This window comes from Choloepus didactylus, chromosome 19, assembly GCF_015220235.1.
Source record: "Choloepus didactylus isolate mChoDid1 chromosome 19, mChoDid1.pri, whole genome shotgun sequence".
Lineage (NCBI taxonomy): Eukaryota > Metazoa > Chordata > Mammalia > Pilosa > Megalonychidae > Choloepus > Choloepus didactylus.
In genome coordinates, this window is record NC_051325.1 from 61624171 (window position 1) to 61640327 (window position 16157).

General features: G+C 41.1%; 1 pseudogene; it reads left to right on the top strand.

Moving 5' to 3' along the window:
* The first annotated feature begins 803 nt into the window (after positions 1–803).
* LOC119515326 lies at positions 804–1290 on the top strand (annotated as a pseudogene).
* The last annotated feature ends 14867 nt before the right edge of the window (positions 1291–16157 follow it).

Here is a 16157-nt window from a genome sequence, read left to right on the forward strand (position 1 = left end):
CTTTGTAATAACCATGGTTGTTGCTGGTTATGAAATTGTTTGGGCACTGAGACATACACAGAACTGGAAGACAAATTCTTTTCTTTAGGTTTGCTTCCAAATACCTAATCAATGACTAATCAACTATCCCAGGCAACTCTAGAAAAGCAAAAAATACTTCCCACATAGAGATGAAGAGATGTTAAGTTCCAGAACCCCTTTCCTTCCACCAGGACATTCATGGGGAGCACAACCAGCTTTATAAGTTATAGATGTATGTTGAAGACAAAATACAAACATAAAGGGAGAGTTTGGAAATGCCTTGTGACCTTAATTTTTTTGCACTGATGGGGTTAAAGGATGGTTTTCCCTATTCACTTTGTTTCCAAATTTCTTCCAGTGAACTATCATTAGCTGTTGAGAAAAGACAACCCTAGGAACAGAAATTCGTACACCAAAGTCTCCTAGTCCCCTGAGGCCGGCACCACGCTACCCTTGCTAGCAGTCAGTCAAAGGGTGCTTTGGCAGAGCTTTCCTGGATGGAACGAAAGCGCAGTTGCATATTAAAATGAACCTGCCTGATGCACAGACTATTTCCCCGCTCCACCCTTAAGGCTTGTAAGGAAATTGGGTCACTCAGCAGTATATAAGTTCAAACTAAAGATATTTCAATTTATCATGAGGGGAAAATATGATTCAAAACAAAACCTTTGATAGAAACAAAAATTGAACTAAAAGCCCATTTGTCTAAAAAAGGAAAACCTCAAAGACACTAATCTTGGTTCTCTTGGTCTTTTCATCTTGATACTTTTTAAAACGTTGAAATGCAGCTGCATAAACTGCCCTCAAAAATAAGACTCTTGGGGCTGGCTTATGGGGACGGGACTGAGAGTAGTGCAGACAGCAGACTTGGATCTCAGCTAAAGGACAGTATTCCAGTTACTGAACTTATAGCAGGTGGCCCTTTGGAAAGTCAAGATCTTCAGAAGGGTTTTCCTTGAGTGAAAAATGAACTTTTTCCCAGTCATCCTTTTGAATTCTCAGGAAAGAATTTCCAGCTCAACCAAGATCCAGTGCATTTTTCCACTCTGAAACACCCAGGGTCTGTATGATCCACTAAACGACAGATGGAACTCCAGGCAGTGCAGCAGGCTCAGTGCTTCCATTTCTTCAGAGTGCAAACCTTTCACTGGATGTTCTGATGAGTAATGATTAGACTTCTGGATTTGAAGATATTCTTAATGATCCATCACAAGTGAAGTAATGGGAGAACCACACTTGATGGTTGAACATAAACTTGGTTTACTGTAATACAGTTGTTCTGTTAAGGAAAATAGAGTTGACTGCATCTTGTTTATAGCTGTCTTTTTACAATCTGATGTACACAACATTAAACGTACTGACATGTGAGAATTTTTGCCCAAATAGTATCAGTGATCATTTGAAATTATTTGGTTCTTTGGTTTATGGCCATGTGACAATCAAAAACACTAAAAGGAGATGATTTTAAGGCTAATTTATATTAAAACAGTGGCCTTCTAAGTCTTTGAAAACCATTACTAATGACTAATATAAACCTACCTGCAGGTTCTGATTAAACTTATTTTCCAGGAATTCCATAAATTTAAGGTTGAATAGTCATTATCAGTATTTGAGTGTGTAGCCTTCATAGTAGCATCTTTCAGAATAAATATTTGTAATTGATTTTACTGACAACTTCAAATTAAGAACAAAATAAGATGTCTAAACTTTATCCTGTTTCAGTATCATCCATTAATACTAAAGAATATTTGCTGTATTGACACTATTTTAATTTACAACCATCTTTTGGTTCTTTAAAGTTGAAAACTGTAAGTTCAGAGGTTTTGATTCTGTTTTGCTTTTAAAGTGAAAAGATTAAGTAAAGTAACAAGCAGAAGTTAAAAAAGATTCTTGATTACTGGTGCTGGGAAATGGATAGGAAACAACTATCAAATGGCATAAAAACACAATGTGATTTTATAGCACTTTCTTCAAAAGTCTAATTAAATTAAATGCAAATTATGGAAGCATACCATCAGCCAGAAAGTTTATACGCCTTCTAATAAAATTCTTACAATTCTTTAGGAGGTTTTACATAGAACGAGATAGCAGTTAGAATGAAAATATAAAAAATATGGACTTGTCTAAAACTTTGAAATAACAACCAGACTGGGAGGGTAAGAATTCCTGCAAGCAGAAGAGAATGCTGGCTTTATTCATTTTAATGTCCATTAGGAGGCCAGCCAGATAATGATAATGATAATAACAATAATAATAAAAAAATGAGCTAATAAATCTTTGCTAATTTGTAAATGTGAGTTATGTGCCACGTGACAAGGTATATAACTGATGTGACTTATTTAGATGTAATCACAATTTTAAGATTTAATAAATATTAGATACAAAACCATCAAGAAAACACCAAATAAACTCCAGGAAAGTAAGAATGGGATTGTGAACTCCAAATTATTAAAAGACATTCTTGGTGTGTATAGTGCAGAAATGTTTTCCAAAATGGAAGGCAGTGATGGAGAAAAACTGTAAAGCAGGGATAGGCAAATCCACTGAATGGTTTCGCAAATAAAATTTTGTCGGAACACATTCATTTGCTCACTGCCTATGGCTGCCTTCGTGTTCCAACAGCAGAGTCTGTACTTGTGGCAGAGACTTCCTGGCTGGCAAAATCTAAAATATTTATTATCTGGCCCTTTACAGAGAAGGTTGCTGACCCCTGACTGACAGAGTCTTTCAGAACAGTGATGATTTACATGTACTGTAAAATTCTCCGATGATAGGATATTTGCAAATTAATTAATTTTGCTTCTCTTTACTTTTCTAAACTCAAGATAAACTGTGTTTTTTTAAATTTTTTTTTGAAATGCCTTTTTTTTTTTAAATTTTTATTGAGATTGTTCAGATACCATACAATTATCCAAAGATCCAAAGTATACAATCACTTGCCCCTGGGTACGTCTATCACCACAGCTGTGCATCCATCACCACACTTAATTTTTGTTCAAATTTTAGAAACTTTTCATTACTCCAGACAAAAATAAAGTGAAAGATGAAAAAAGAAAAAAAGAAAAGGAAACTCGAATCCTCCCCCATCCCTAACCAACCCCCCTCAATTGTTGACTCGTAGTATTGGTATATAGTACATTTGTTACTGTTTATGAAAAAATGTTGAAATACTACTAACTGTAGTATATAGTTTGCAATAGGTATATATTTCTTCCCTATATGCCCCTCTATTATTAACTTCTAATTGTATTATCATACATTTGTTCTGGTTCATGGAAGCGATTTCTAGTATTTGTACAGTTGATCATGGACATTGCCCACCATAGGATTCAGTTTTATACATTCCCATCTTTTGACCTCCAACTTTCCTTCTGGTGACATATATGACTCTGAGCTTCCCCTTTCCACCTCACTCACACACCATTTGGCACTGTTAGTTATTCTCACATCTTGCTACCAACACCCCTGTTCATTTCCAAACATTTAAGTTCATCCTAATTGAACATTCTGCTCATACTAAGCAACCACTCCCCATTCTTAAGACTCGTCCTATATCTTGGTACCTTATATTTCATGTCTATGAGTTTACATATTATAATTAGTTCCTATCAGTGAGACCCTGCAATAATTGTCCTTATATGTCTGGCTTATTTCACTCAGTATATTGCCCTCGAGGTTTTGTCATCAACCCATTTTTTTTTTAATATGGTTTTGTTCACTCACCATACATTCCATCCCAAGTAAATAATCGATGGTTCTCTGCATGCTCATACATTTGTGTTCACCACCTTCACCACTATCTATATAAGGGCATCTACATTTCTTCCACAAGGCAGGAGGGAGAGTCAAAGAAGGTAGAGAGGCAAAAGAAAGAGGAAAAAAAATGACAGCTAGGAAGCAGCAAAAGGAAAAATAACCTTAAATCAAAGTAGAATGAAGAATCAGACAATACCACCAATGCCAAGTGTCTAACATGTCTCCCCTATCCCCCCCTCTTATCTACATTTACCTTGGTATATCACCTTTGTTACATTAAAGGAAGCATAAAATGATTCCATTAGTTACAGTCTCTAGTTTATGCTGACTGCATCCCTTCCCCAATGCCTCCCCATTTTTAACACCTCGCAAGGTTGACATTTGCTTGTTCTCCCTGGTAAAAGAACATATTTGTACATTTTATCACAATTGTTGAATACTCTAGATTTCACCAAGTTACACAGTCCCAGTCTTTATCTTTCCTCCTTTCTTGTGGTGTCTCACATGCTCCCAACCCTCCTCTCTCAACCGTATTCATATTTACCTTTGTTCAGTGTACTTACATTGTTGTGCTACCATCTCCCAAAATTGTGTTCCAAACCATACACTCCTGTCTTCTATCACTCTGTAGTGCTCCCTTTAGTATTTCCTGTAGGGCAGGTGTCTTGTTCACAAAATCTCTCATTGTCTGTTTGTCAGAAAATATTTTGAGCTCTCCCTCATATTTGAAGGACAGCTTTGCTGGATACAGGATTCTTGGTTGGTTTTTCTCTTTTAGTATCTTAAATATATCACACCACTTCCTTTTTGCCTCCATGGTTTCTGCTGAGAAATCCGCACATAGTCTTATTAAGCTTCCTTTGTAAGTAATGGATCGCTTTTCTCTTGCTGCTTTCAGGATTCTCTCTTTGTCTTTGACATTTGATAATCTGATTATTAAGTGTCTTGGCGTAGGCCTATTCATATCTCTTCTGTTTGGAGTATGCTGTGCTTCTTGGATCTGTAATTTTATGTCTTTCATAAGAGATGGGAAATTTTCATTAATTATTTTCTCTATTATTGCTTCTTCCCCTTTTCCCTTTTCTCCTTCTGGGACACCAATGATACATACATTATTGTACTCTGTTTCCTCCTTGAGTTCCCGGAGACGTTGCTCATATTTTTTCATTCTTTTCTCCATCTGCTCCTTTGTGTGTAGGCTTTCAGGTGTTTTGTTCTCCAGTCCTGAGTGTTTTCTTCTGCCTCTTGAGATCTGCTGTTGTATGTTTCCATTGTGTCTTTCATCTCTTGTGTTGTGCCTTTCATTTCCATAGATTCTATTAGTTGTTTTTTTGAACTTTCGATTTCTGCCTTATATATATATGCCCAGTGTTTCCTTTACAGCCTCTATCTCTTTTGCAATATCTTCTCTCAACTTTTTGAATTGATTTAGCATTAGTTGTTTAAATTCCTGTATCTCAGTTGAAGTGTATGTTTGTTCCTTTGACTGGGCCATAACTTTGTTTTTCTTAGTGTAGGTTGTAATTTTCTGTTGTCTAGGCATGGCTTCCTTGGTTATCCAAATCAGGTTTTCCCAGACCAGAACAGGCTCAGGTCCCAGAGGGAAGAAATATTCAGTATCTGGTTTCCCTGAGGGTGTGTCTTAGAAAATTGCTCCACCCTTTGATGCCTCAGGTCACTGTGCTTTTCTGCCCAGCAGGTGATGCCTGTTAGCCTATAATTCTTGACTAGTGTGAGGAGGTATGGCCGTGTTCCCCCGGGCTCTGGGGTCTGCTTCTGAATGGAAAGGGCCCCACCCCTTTCCTCCTAGAGAAGACAGACCCCTCAGGTGGAGGTCATTAGCATTTCAATGGTCTCTCTCTCTGCTTGTGCTGTCTCCACCCTTCTCTGAGTCACAGCCCTGGAAACTGAAAATGACTGGGGCTTTCTCCACTGAGTCGAAAAAGAAACAGATAGTCCCCTTCAGACCCAGTCCAAGGTGACCCTCTGGCTCTCCAAGGTCAGTCCTCACCCAAAGCCTCTGTCTGTTTTTTTGGGATTCGTACCTGTAGTGAGCAGTTCACACTTGCTACTTAAAACCCCAGTTGGAGCTCAGCTGAGCTATATTCGCTTGCTGGGAGAGAGATTCTCTCTGGCGCCACGAGGCTTTGCAGCTCGGGCTATGGGGGAGGGGGTCTCAAGACTTGGATCCGCAGGTTTTACTTACAGATTTTATGCTGTGTTCTCGGGCATTCCTCCCAATTCAGGTTGGTGTATGATGAGTGGATGGTCTCGTTTGTCCCCCCACAGCTATTCTGGATTATTTACTAGTTGTATCTGTTTTTTTGTAGTTGTTCCAGGGGGACTACTTAGCTTCCACTCCTCTCTCTGCTGCCATCTTGCCCCTACTATGTGTTTTTTTAAGAACTTTGGCTGACCAACAGTCAAAAACAAATAAGCAAAAATATTCATCTGCTCTAAATACTCTGCAAGTTAATTTCACAAAAATAAATGAGGCAGAGAAGTGAGAGGACAGACCAGGGAAGATGTACACAATACGATGCTAATTCAAAGCTAAAGACCACCTCAAAGCTGCTAGGACATCAGTGACTTGAATGAGATGAACAGCCTCCCTGGGAGTATATTCGTCCTCTTCCGTTTCAAACACATCACGACAGTGTCAATTTAAATAATGTTTTAAAAGTGTTGTGCTGAGTGGGAGATGGCCTGTATTCCCTTGCTTTTTTTTTCTATGAGAGAACTACAACTCATGATAAAGAGCTGAAATTTTAATTCTATAGGTGAATACCACTGCTTTCTGAACTTGAGAATGCAACTGTCAATAAATATATAGTAAATGTTCTCTAAGAAGATACTGGTCATAAGAGTTAAGATGAAAATAATTTCAATGATCAAAATATAATCTAATGAATAGAATGAACTGCTTAGGGCATCTCGACTGTTCTGGGGACGGGCCACGTCTCTGGTCAAGAGGACCGCCAGGGGGCGCCCTGTTTCTAAGATTTCCCCAGGGGTTGTCTCCTAGGTGGTTAAGCCCCCTGCGTTCAGGACCCAACTCAGACTCCGGAGAGAGCCTGAAACTGATCAGTCAATGCCGAGCGCGCAGTTCCTTCTCAAGCCTGGACCTCAATGCTCCAAGACATCCTGGAAGCACAGTGGGATGGTTACATACCCTGCATTTGGACCCCTGTACTTTAATTAGTGCAGCCTTCAACCTACACAGGCTTTAAACAACCACAGTCAAGTGGAGCCCTGGGTCTTTTTCACATGCATCGCGTTTGGACTAAGATTCATTCTGCAAGGAACTGTTTCTGGAAAACCGAAGAATGTATTTTGGAGTTATGGGGACCTAGATTAGATCTATCTCATACTTACAGTAGGAGAGCTTGAGCAAACTGCTTCACCTCCTTGGGCTTCAGTTTTCCCACTGTAGGATTGTTATGAGGACGAAACGAGACAATGCCTGTCAGGTATCCGGCACACAGCAGGCATGTCATACCATTTACCTAGCTGCTACTGCCCTTTGTTGTATTAGAAAAGAAAGAAACCCAGGTCTTTACATTCACCTCTGTTAAATTTCTCCTCCATTTCAGTCCATGTTTCACCCAGGATAACCCTTCTGAACCTTGATTTGTTCTGTCGGTCAAAGGGCTAGTGTTTCCTTTCCACCTTTTGAGTCTTGATCCTAGTTGAAGAGGACAGGGCCAACTGGAACCCTGTGGTATAAAACAGGCCCTCTTCTTTCAGGCTGATCAATACCTCTTGGGGAAACTGACTTGAGTGATCCTTATTTCCCCTGAGCCCTGGAACCCTGGGTAAGCCAAAATCACGAGTGAAGATGGCCATGGCCTTCACTCGGAGTCCCCACCTGGACCTGCCCCTGGAGTCCACTCTTCCCAGTTCCTCTTGCTTTCTCTTGGATGCCAGCTGGACCACAAGTTCCTTTGGTGGCTACTGGTATCTTCTCTCTTAGGCCCTTGGCAGATGGTTGTGTGGAGGCTGCTTGTGCTGTCCTCACTGCTGGCAAGGACAATACTGTCCTCTCTTATGCTTCTGTATTATCATCGCTTCTCTTGATGCCTCCATTCCCAGCATTGGGAAGTGGTTTTCCTCCTAGCAGTAAATATATTTTTCTTAGTCCACCTTGGACAGTCTGGCTTTGTAGTGCTCACACAGCTCTGTCAACCACTCAAAGGTAGATGGACTTTTAAAAGTTATTTAGTTCCTTCCACCAAGTTACTTGTAACAAATTCCCAAGGACCATCTCAGAAGGCAGCATTTGAGGGGATACTGCTGAGGACCACAAGGATTGCAACTGAAGTCACAACCCCGATACCTGGTCAGCACAGAGGAACCACAGAACCTTCCAAGCTCAGGCAGCGCTCCTTGCCTGATGAGTTTCACAGCACACTGTAAGAAGTTGGAGCATCTGGTCCCCTCTCTTGAAAGAGAATAGCACAGGGGTCCACGAGTCTTCAGGGTTCCTTACACTATTCTCCCAAGCGGCCTCCTGGGTCCTCAGGCAAACACAACTAATGCTTTAGCAGCTCAGGGCTCCTGAGATGGTCCCCAACAGAGACTTCTGTCATGTCCCTCAGTGCACTCACCAACCCTAAACCATTAAAAGATAAAAAGCTGGGAAAAGGAAAATGCATTTTGGAAAGACTTCTATCAATGATGCTAATTACATTTTTTTTTTCCTTTTTTGAAAATTCAGGTTTATTAAGGTATAATTTACAGACAGTAAAATTCACCCTTTAAAGGATTCACTGACCTGACTTGTGACAAATGGATACAGTTGCAGCCACCACCACAGTCAAAATGTAACACTTCCATCACCACAGAAAAGTTTCTCTTGTGCCCCTCTGAAGTGCCTCCCCTCCCACATTCTAATCACATTCTACGTTTTGTCACTATACTTCAAATACTGAAAAACTGATGACTGTAGAAGATCTACTAATGCCAGGTAAATGATGCCATGCCCGCTGTATTATTTGAATGGACACCATTTAACCTGCATGCTGGCCTTTTATATTTTTAATTTATTGGTCTTCCTCGGAGCCCAGCTGCAAGGGTCACACTCGTTTCACCTCTGTACACTTCAAGTGCTGCAGGAAAGCATCACACTTACCCTCCTCCTGATGATTCAACAAGACTTGCACTGGTAGGCAAGCAGAAGGAAATTCCACCACGAGATACGTTCATCCCAATTACACCACACACAATCTAAAAAGATAGAGGATATAGATTCAACTGTTTCTTTAATAACATTCTTTTCTAAAAACAAAACCAGACACAGGATTCTCTGGTTTCTCAAGAGACAAAGGAAAACTATGCAAAAAGGGAAACCTGAATTTGTGTGCTACTAAGAACTTGCACTGACCACCAGTCAAGACTTCTGGACACCCACAACTCTCACATTCCATATTCTTCCTTAGAGTATTCAATTTCTGGCAGACAACTGTCCTAGAGGTGTTCTTGGGCCATCCTTATCCTGCTCAGGGGGCATCAGTCATTATTTGCATCCTTTATTTGAGCCAAATGGAATAGGTCTCGAATTTTGCGACACGAAAGGCCTAGTCTTTTATTCAAAGAGGGAGGTTATGCAGAACAGGCCTTCAGAAGACATGTCAGATGTGTACAAGTTTATCACATGTACACATCTGATACATGTGACCAGAGAATTCCCTCTAAATTCTAAAATGAGAAGTTAGTGATCTGTGGTGGCAAAACAGTGAACACAGCTGATACCTTGAGACTCATGCCAAGTGCTTTTAAGTCTCTGAGTGCCAGAGAATGGCAGGGCAGCACACAGATTCTGCAGGAAGGCCCATGGGCCTTGATGCTTTTTATCAAGTCATTTAGCACCTTGTATCGACATGATCTGCTAGCCTATTTGTCATCCCCCTGGACTGCCATCTATTCAAGGGCAGGAGCCAGCTTTATTTGGCCTTGTTTCCCTAATACTTCTGTGCTGTCTAAACAGCATGTTCCCAAGCTTCCCGCTCTTGTCATCTTCTGCGCTCACGATGCCTGGAAAACACTAGCTGCTTGGCTACACTGCTGTGGGCACTTTCTGTCTTTTCCACCTTCTGGATCATCCCCACTACCTCTTAAGCTACCACAATTTAAATAACAGTCTTAGAATCTTTGAACTAGGCAAGTGGCTATTTAGCAACAAATTTTAAGGCTAAGAAAGAAAAAGGTAGGGATTTCTGGACAACTAAAGGAAATGCATGATCTTGGATTAGATACTGGGCCAGAAAACAACTGCTATAAAGGACATTTTTGGAACAGTTGGTAAAGTTGGAATATGGAACAACTCAGAATTCTTCATTCCCCCTCTAGTTCCTTCTTCTCTTTCACCCCCTTCCCCCACCCCATTCTAACTGTGGATTAAATAAAAGTATTTCATCAACATAAAATTTTATGAATTTGATAACTATATTGTCATTACATAACAGAATGTCCTCTTTCTTAGGGGTAAAAGGATATGACATTTGCCACTTACTCTCAAATGGTTCAGAGAGAGAGAGGCAAAGAGGAAGGGAGAGGGAGAGAGAGAGAATGATAAAGCAAATGCAGCAAAATGTTAACAATTAGTGAATTTGGGTAAGGGTATAAAATGAAATCTATCAAATTAAACAGCAACATGGGGAGGCAAACAAAGAAAACATCAGGCAAGACTTCTGAAAAGAAAAATTAATTTGGGTTGAAAGGAAAGAAAGTTGGACTTTCACAGAATTTCAAGCATTTGAACTGTTTCTGAACTCTGAAGGACAACAGTTTCTTATGGAAACCACTGGTGGTAAACGTTTAGAAATGATATAATGCGAGGACTGTTGTATTAATTCCACTTGTACCTTTAAGCAAAATTAAAATTTTCAACTTGAAAAAAATTTTTGAATTAGCCTTGCAACTTTTATGTAAACTTAAAATTATTTCCAAATAGAAAATTCATGAAAAAGTGGTCATTTGTAAGATCATTAAGCCTTTTCTTAGGAACACCATGAGTAAGGGCCATGAGATGGCCACGTCTTACCAGTCTGAGCAATACTTCTTAATTCATCCTTCCCTCTACTTGCTACTTCTCTTTCATTTTTCCTGGTTTTGGCTTTCATCACCATTCAAATCAAACTGTCCTTGGTAGGGTCACCAATGGAAATCCAATGGAAGGTTTTCAATCTTTATCGCATTGTCATCTTAGGAAGCTTGTGATCTGGGAAAAGAGTAACAGCAGACATTTAAACACCGTGTACTGTGGCAGGCTCTGTTCTCAGCCTTTTACATATAATTACTCATTCAATTCTGTCAACTATCCTAGAGGTGGGTTATTATCAGCTCCATTTTACAGCAGCAAGTTGAGGCATAGATAAGCACCTGCCTAACTTAATCTAGCAAGTGCTGGAGCCAGGATGAGAACCCAGAGGGACTGCTAATAGGGAAGTTGAGCACTTACCCACCGCATTACACTGCACATAAGGTGATCATCACAGTCCTTGGTACACAGTCAGCGCTCAATACATGTCAGCTATTATTGCTATTACTACTCTCTGGGCCAGGGGAAGGTCTGGGGCAGCTGGATGGGATCCACTAGCCACATATAGCTATATGTGGCTCTTGAACACTTGAAATGTGGCTAGTTCAACTTGAGGCGTGTTGTAAGTCTAGAATTCACACCAGAGTTTGAAGGCTTAACATAAAAACTGAATATAAAATGTCAATTATTAAAAAATATTTTGGATAAGATGGGCTATTAGAACTAATTTCATGTTTTAATTTTAATTTTAAAATGTTTACTAGAAAACTCAAAATTACATATGGGGCTCACATCAGTGTTGACCCAGAGACGGGGAAGCTTGAAGCCTGGAACTTCTATTGGGAAGAAGCATTAGGTCTTCAGGACACATCAGCTTGGGATTGGGCGAAAAGCCAGAGGCACCTGGAGGTGAGAGACCCAAGCCAAAGAGTGAGGGCTACAGAGGAAGGAGGCTCTGTGGGAACTTTCTACTTTCACTATAATTGTCCCAAATTCTGGGGGCGCAGACCTGGGCCGGGAACCAACATTAAAGGATGGCTGGCAGACATCAGCCGGCGGCCATGTTCCTCCTTTTCTCTGCCCCAGGAGATGCTTCTTCCGGCCTCACCGGAAGTCCCGCACCCACAGTGACGCCCTGCCCGTCACTCTCAGTGCGCAGGCGCAGATGCTGCCCGCGGCAAGTTTTGCTGGCAGCCTAGCTGACTCCAGGCCGTAGGAAGTTTGCACAGCGTTCGGGGCCAGGGGTGCCTGACGCCCCTCTAAACTTACCCGATTGTCTAATAGCTTGTCTGCTGGGGTTTAGGGTAGGGGAAGCATCCCCACCTAGCTCTGCCCTTTAAACGCCTCAAAACCAGTCCCTCCAGCACGCATCCCATGACCCATGTCGGAACCCGCCCTCCTCTGGCCGCCTCAGGAGCCGCCTCCAGCTCTAGTCCGCTCCGGAATGGAGGCGGCGCCGGGGCCTCCCGCTCCTTCCGGCCCTGCTCCAACCAGGCTCCGAGTTACACCCGGATTCTCTCCCTCCCCAGGCCGGGCCGCCGTCCTTCTCCCCTGCCCGACGGGAAGGCACTCCTGACTGGTCTTTCTGCTTCCAGATTCACCCCTTCCAAGCTCTGCTCTGCAGTGGGTGTTCCTCCTAAAGGGTGACTCCGATGGCGTCACGTGGCAGTATTTCCACAAATTCCGAGCTCCTGAGTGTGGCTGGCAGGCCTTTCCCCGGCCGGCCCCTCTTGGACTCTTCGGTCTCAGGGCTCAGCCCCCTGCCCTCGCCACCTGGCCTTCCTCCCAAGTCTTCCTGCCTTTCTGCTTGCAACTCGCTGTTCCCCCTTCCCTTAACACCACCTCTGCGCCGCCCCGCCCCCGCACCCTAAGAATTTTGCCTGACCAACTCTTACTCTTCCTTCAGGTCTCGGTTTAGCCAGGACTTACTCTGGGAGAGCCTTCCGGTTACCCTCCTGCCCCCCAGCCACCTTTCCCCCATAGGAACATTTTTCACTGTACTATATCGGCTGCTGGTTTTGATCCCCGTCTGTATCTCCAGCGTTAGCACAGTGCCAAGCAGATAATAGCCGTCCAGAAAGTTATTTATTAAATAAATGAATGGATTCAACCAAGCTGACTATTGCCAGAGAACAGTTACATCTGGTTGGAGGAGAATTTAGAGCCTACATTTTTTACTTGGAGGTTGGCCTGATTTCCAACCTCCAAGTAAAAAAAAAAAAGCAGAGCTTCAAGGTCCAGAGTATCACCTCCCTAAAGTTCAAACTCCTTTCTTCTGGGACTGCTAAGGAAGCATTTCTCTCTCCAAGCCCCGAGGTCACTCACTGCTCCCTTCTTTGCTTACTTTTTTTTTTTTTTTTTTTTTTTAGATTTAATTATTTATTTAAATGGCAAACTCAAGTGTCAGTAAGACAAATGCTTTAGTTCAATTGGCATACTTCTTTCATGCCATTTTGTTCACCAGAACATAATTCAATTGTGAGCAAGTCCCAGTAGTACAAGCTTTAGAATGTTTAGTTTAGATCAAGTCCAAAAAAACCAGAAGCATGCTTTCCACAGTTTAGGCCACACGTTATAATAGGTCCAAATATCCAGTTCGGTCAATGACATCCAGGATTGTTTTGCAGCACATGAACCTGCAGATATCCTTCCAATGATATGACCAACCTCAGAAAGTCCTCCCCTTCTGCATTTGGGAAGTGCATTCTCTGGATATAGCTAGGAGATGAACTGGGCTTCAAAAGTACATTTCCAAATGACCAGAATCCAACTCTTAAAAAAAAACTTCCCAGAAAAATGTAAGTCAAAGTTTCAGATATTTCAAATGTGTTTTCTTGGCAAAAACTAGAACTGTTGTAATTTTTGTGCAAAAAAAGTAAATAAATATATTTTAATTTAAGGCTATCAAATCTCCATGAATATACTCAATAAAATCACACTTTCCTGGGGAGTATACTAAACTCTGATAAACATCTACCCCCAAGGAAATAATTCAGTAAATACAACTCCCATTGAGTTACACAGGATGTGACTGCAGCCTCTTAGTTGTGGTAAAAGATATGGTTTAGGTATAGGATGAGGAGCTAGGGACTCTTTCATCCTTTTAACTTTGACATTGAATTTGTGGCCCCATTAAGTCAGCTGTGTCACCATTTCCTTGTTTATAAGTCTTTCTTCAGAATACTTGTCACCCCTGTTGGGACATGGAGATAATAATTCACATCATGTTTCTAAAACAATTTTTAAACAATAATAATGTTAAAGATACAGGTATAATAACATAATTTAAAACAAAATAAGCTACAGAGAAAAAGTTAAATAATTCCTTTTTCATAACAAGTTTTTTTTTTTTAATCATCATTTTATTGAGATATATTCACATACCACGCAGTCATACAAAACAAATTGTACTTTCGATTGTTTACAGTACCATTACATAGTTGTACATTCATCACCTAAATCAATCCCTGACACCTTCATTAGCACACACACAAAAATAACAAGAATAATAATTAGAGTGAAAAAGAGCAATTGAAGTAAAAAAGAACACTAGGTACCTTTGTCTGTTTGTTTGCTTCCCCTACTTTTCTACACATCCATCCATAAACTAGACAAAGTGGAGTTTGGTCCTTATGGCATTCCCAATCCCACTGTCACCCCTCATAAGCTACATTTTTATACAACTGTCTTCGAGATTCATGGGTTCTGGGTTGTAGTTTAATAGTTTCAGGTATCCACCACCAGCTACCCCAATTCTTTAGAACCTAAAAAAGGTTGTCTAAAGTGTGCGTAAGAGTGCCCACCAGAGTGATCTCTCGGCTCGTTTTGGAATCTCTCTGCCACTGAAGCTTATTTCATTTCCTTTCACATCCCCCTTTTGGTCAAGAAGATGTTCTCCATCCCACGATGCCGGGTCTACATTCCTCCCCGGGAGTCATATTCCACGTTGCCAGGGAGATTCACTTCCCTGGGTGTCTGATCCCACGTAGGGGGGAGGGCAGTGATTTCACCTTTCAAGTTGGCTTAGCCAGAGAGAGAGGGCCACATCTGAGCAACAAAGAGGCATTCAGGAGGAGACTCTTAGGCACAAATACAGGGAGGCCTAGCCTCTCCTTTGCAGCAACCGTCTTCCCAAGGGTAAAACTTATGGTAGAGGGCTCAACCCATCAAACCACCAGTCCCCTATGTCTGTGGTCATGTTAGCAACCATGGAGGTGGGGTAGGTGAATACCCCTGCATTCTCCACAGGCTCCTCAAGGGGGCACTACATCTTTTTTGTTTTTTTTTTTTTTCCTTGTTTGTCTTTTTTCTTTTTTTTTTTTTTTTAACTTTCCCTTCTTTTTTCAAATCAACTGTATGAAAAAAAAGTTAAAAAGAAAACAAACATACAATAAAAGAACATTTCAAAGAGACCATAGCAAGGGAGTAAGAAAAAGACAACTAACCTAAGATAACTGCTTAACTTCCAACATGTTCCTACTTTACCCCAAGAAAGTTACATAATATAGCAACATTTCAGTGAACTTGTTCCTACTACATCCATCAGAAATTAACAGACCATAGTCATTTCTGGGCATCCCCAGAACGTTAAATAGCTTATCTGTTCTTCTTGGATTATTGTTCCCCTTTCCTTAATTGCTCTCTACTGCTAGTTCCCCTACATTCTACATTATAAACCATTTGTTTTACATTTTTCAAAGTTCACATTAGTGGTAGCATATAATATTTCTCTTTTTGTGCCTGGCTTATTTCGCTCAGCATTATGTCTTCAAGGTTCATCCATGTTGTCATATGTTTCACCAGATCGTTCCTTCTTACTGCCGCGTCGTATTCCATCGTGTGTATATACCACATTTTATTTATCCACTCATCTGTTGAAGGACATTTGGGTTGTTTCCATCTCTTGGCAATTGTGAATAATGCTGCTATGAACATTGGCGTGCAGATATCTGTTCGTGTCACTGCTTTCCGATCTTCCGGGTATATACCGAGAAGTGCAATCGCTGGATCGAATGGTAGCTCTATATCTAGTTTTCTAAGGAACTGCCAGACTGACTTCCAGAGTGGCTGAACCATTATACAGTCCCACCAACAATGAATAAGTGTTCCAATTTCTCCACATCCCCTCCAGCATTTGTAGTTTCCTGTTTGTTTAATGGCAGCCATTCTAACCGGTGTTAGATGGTATCACATTGTGGTCTTAATTTGCATCTCTCTAATAGCTAGTGAAGCTGAACATTTTTTCATGTGTTTCTTGGCCATTTGTATTTCCTCTTCAGAGAACTGTCTTTTCATATCTTTTGCCCATTTTATAATTGGGCTGTCTGTACTATTGTCATTG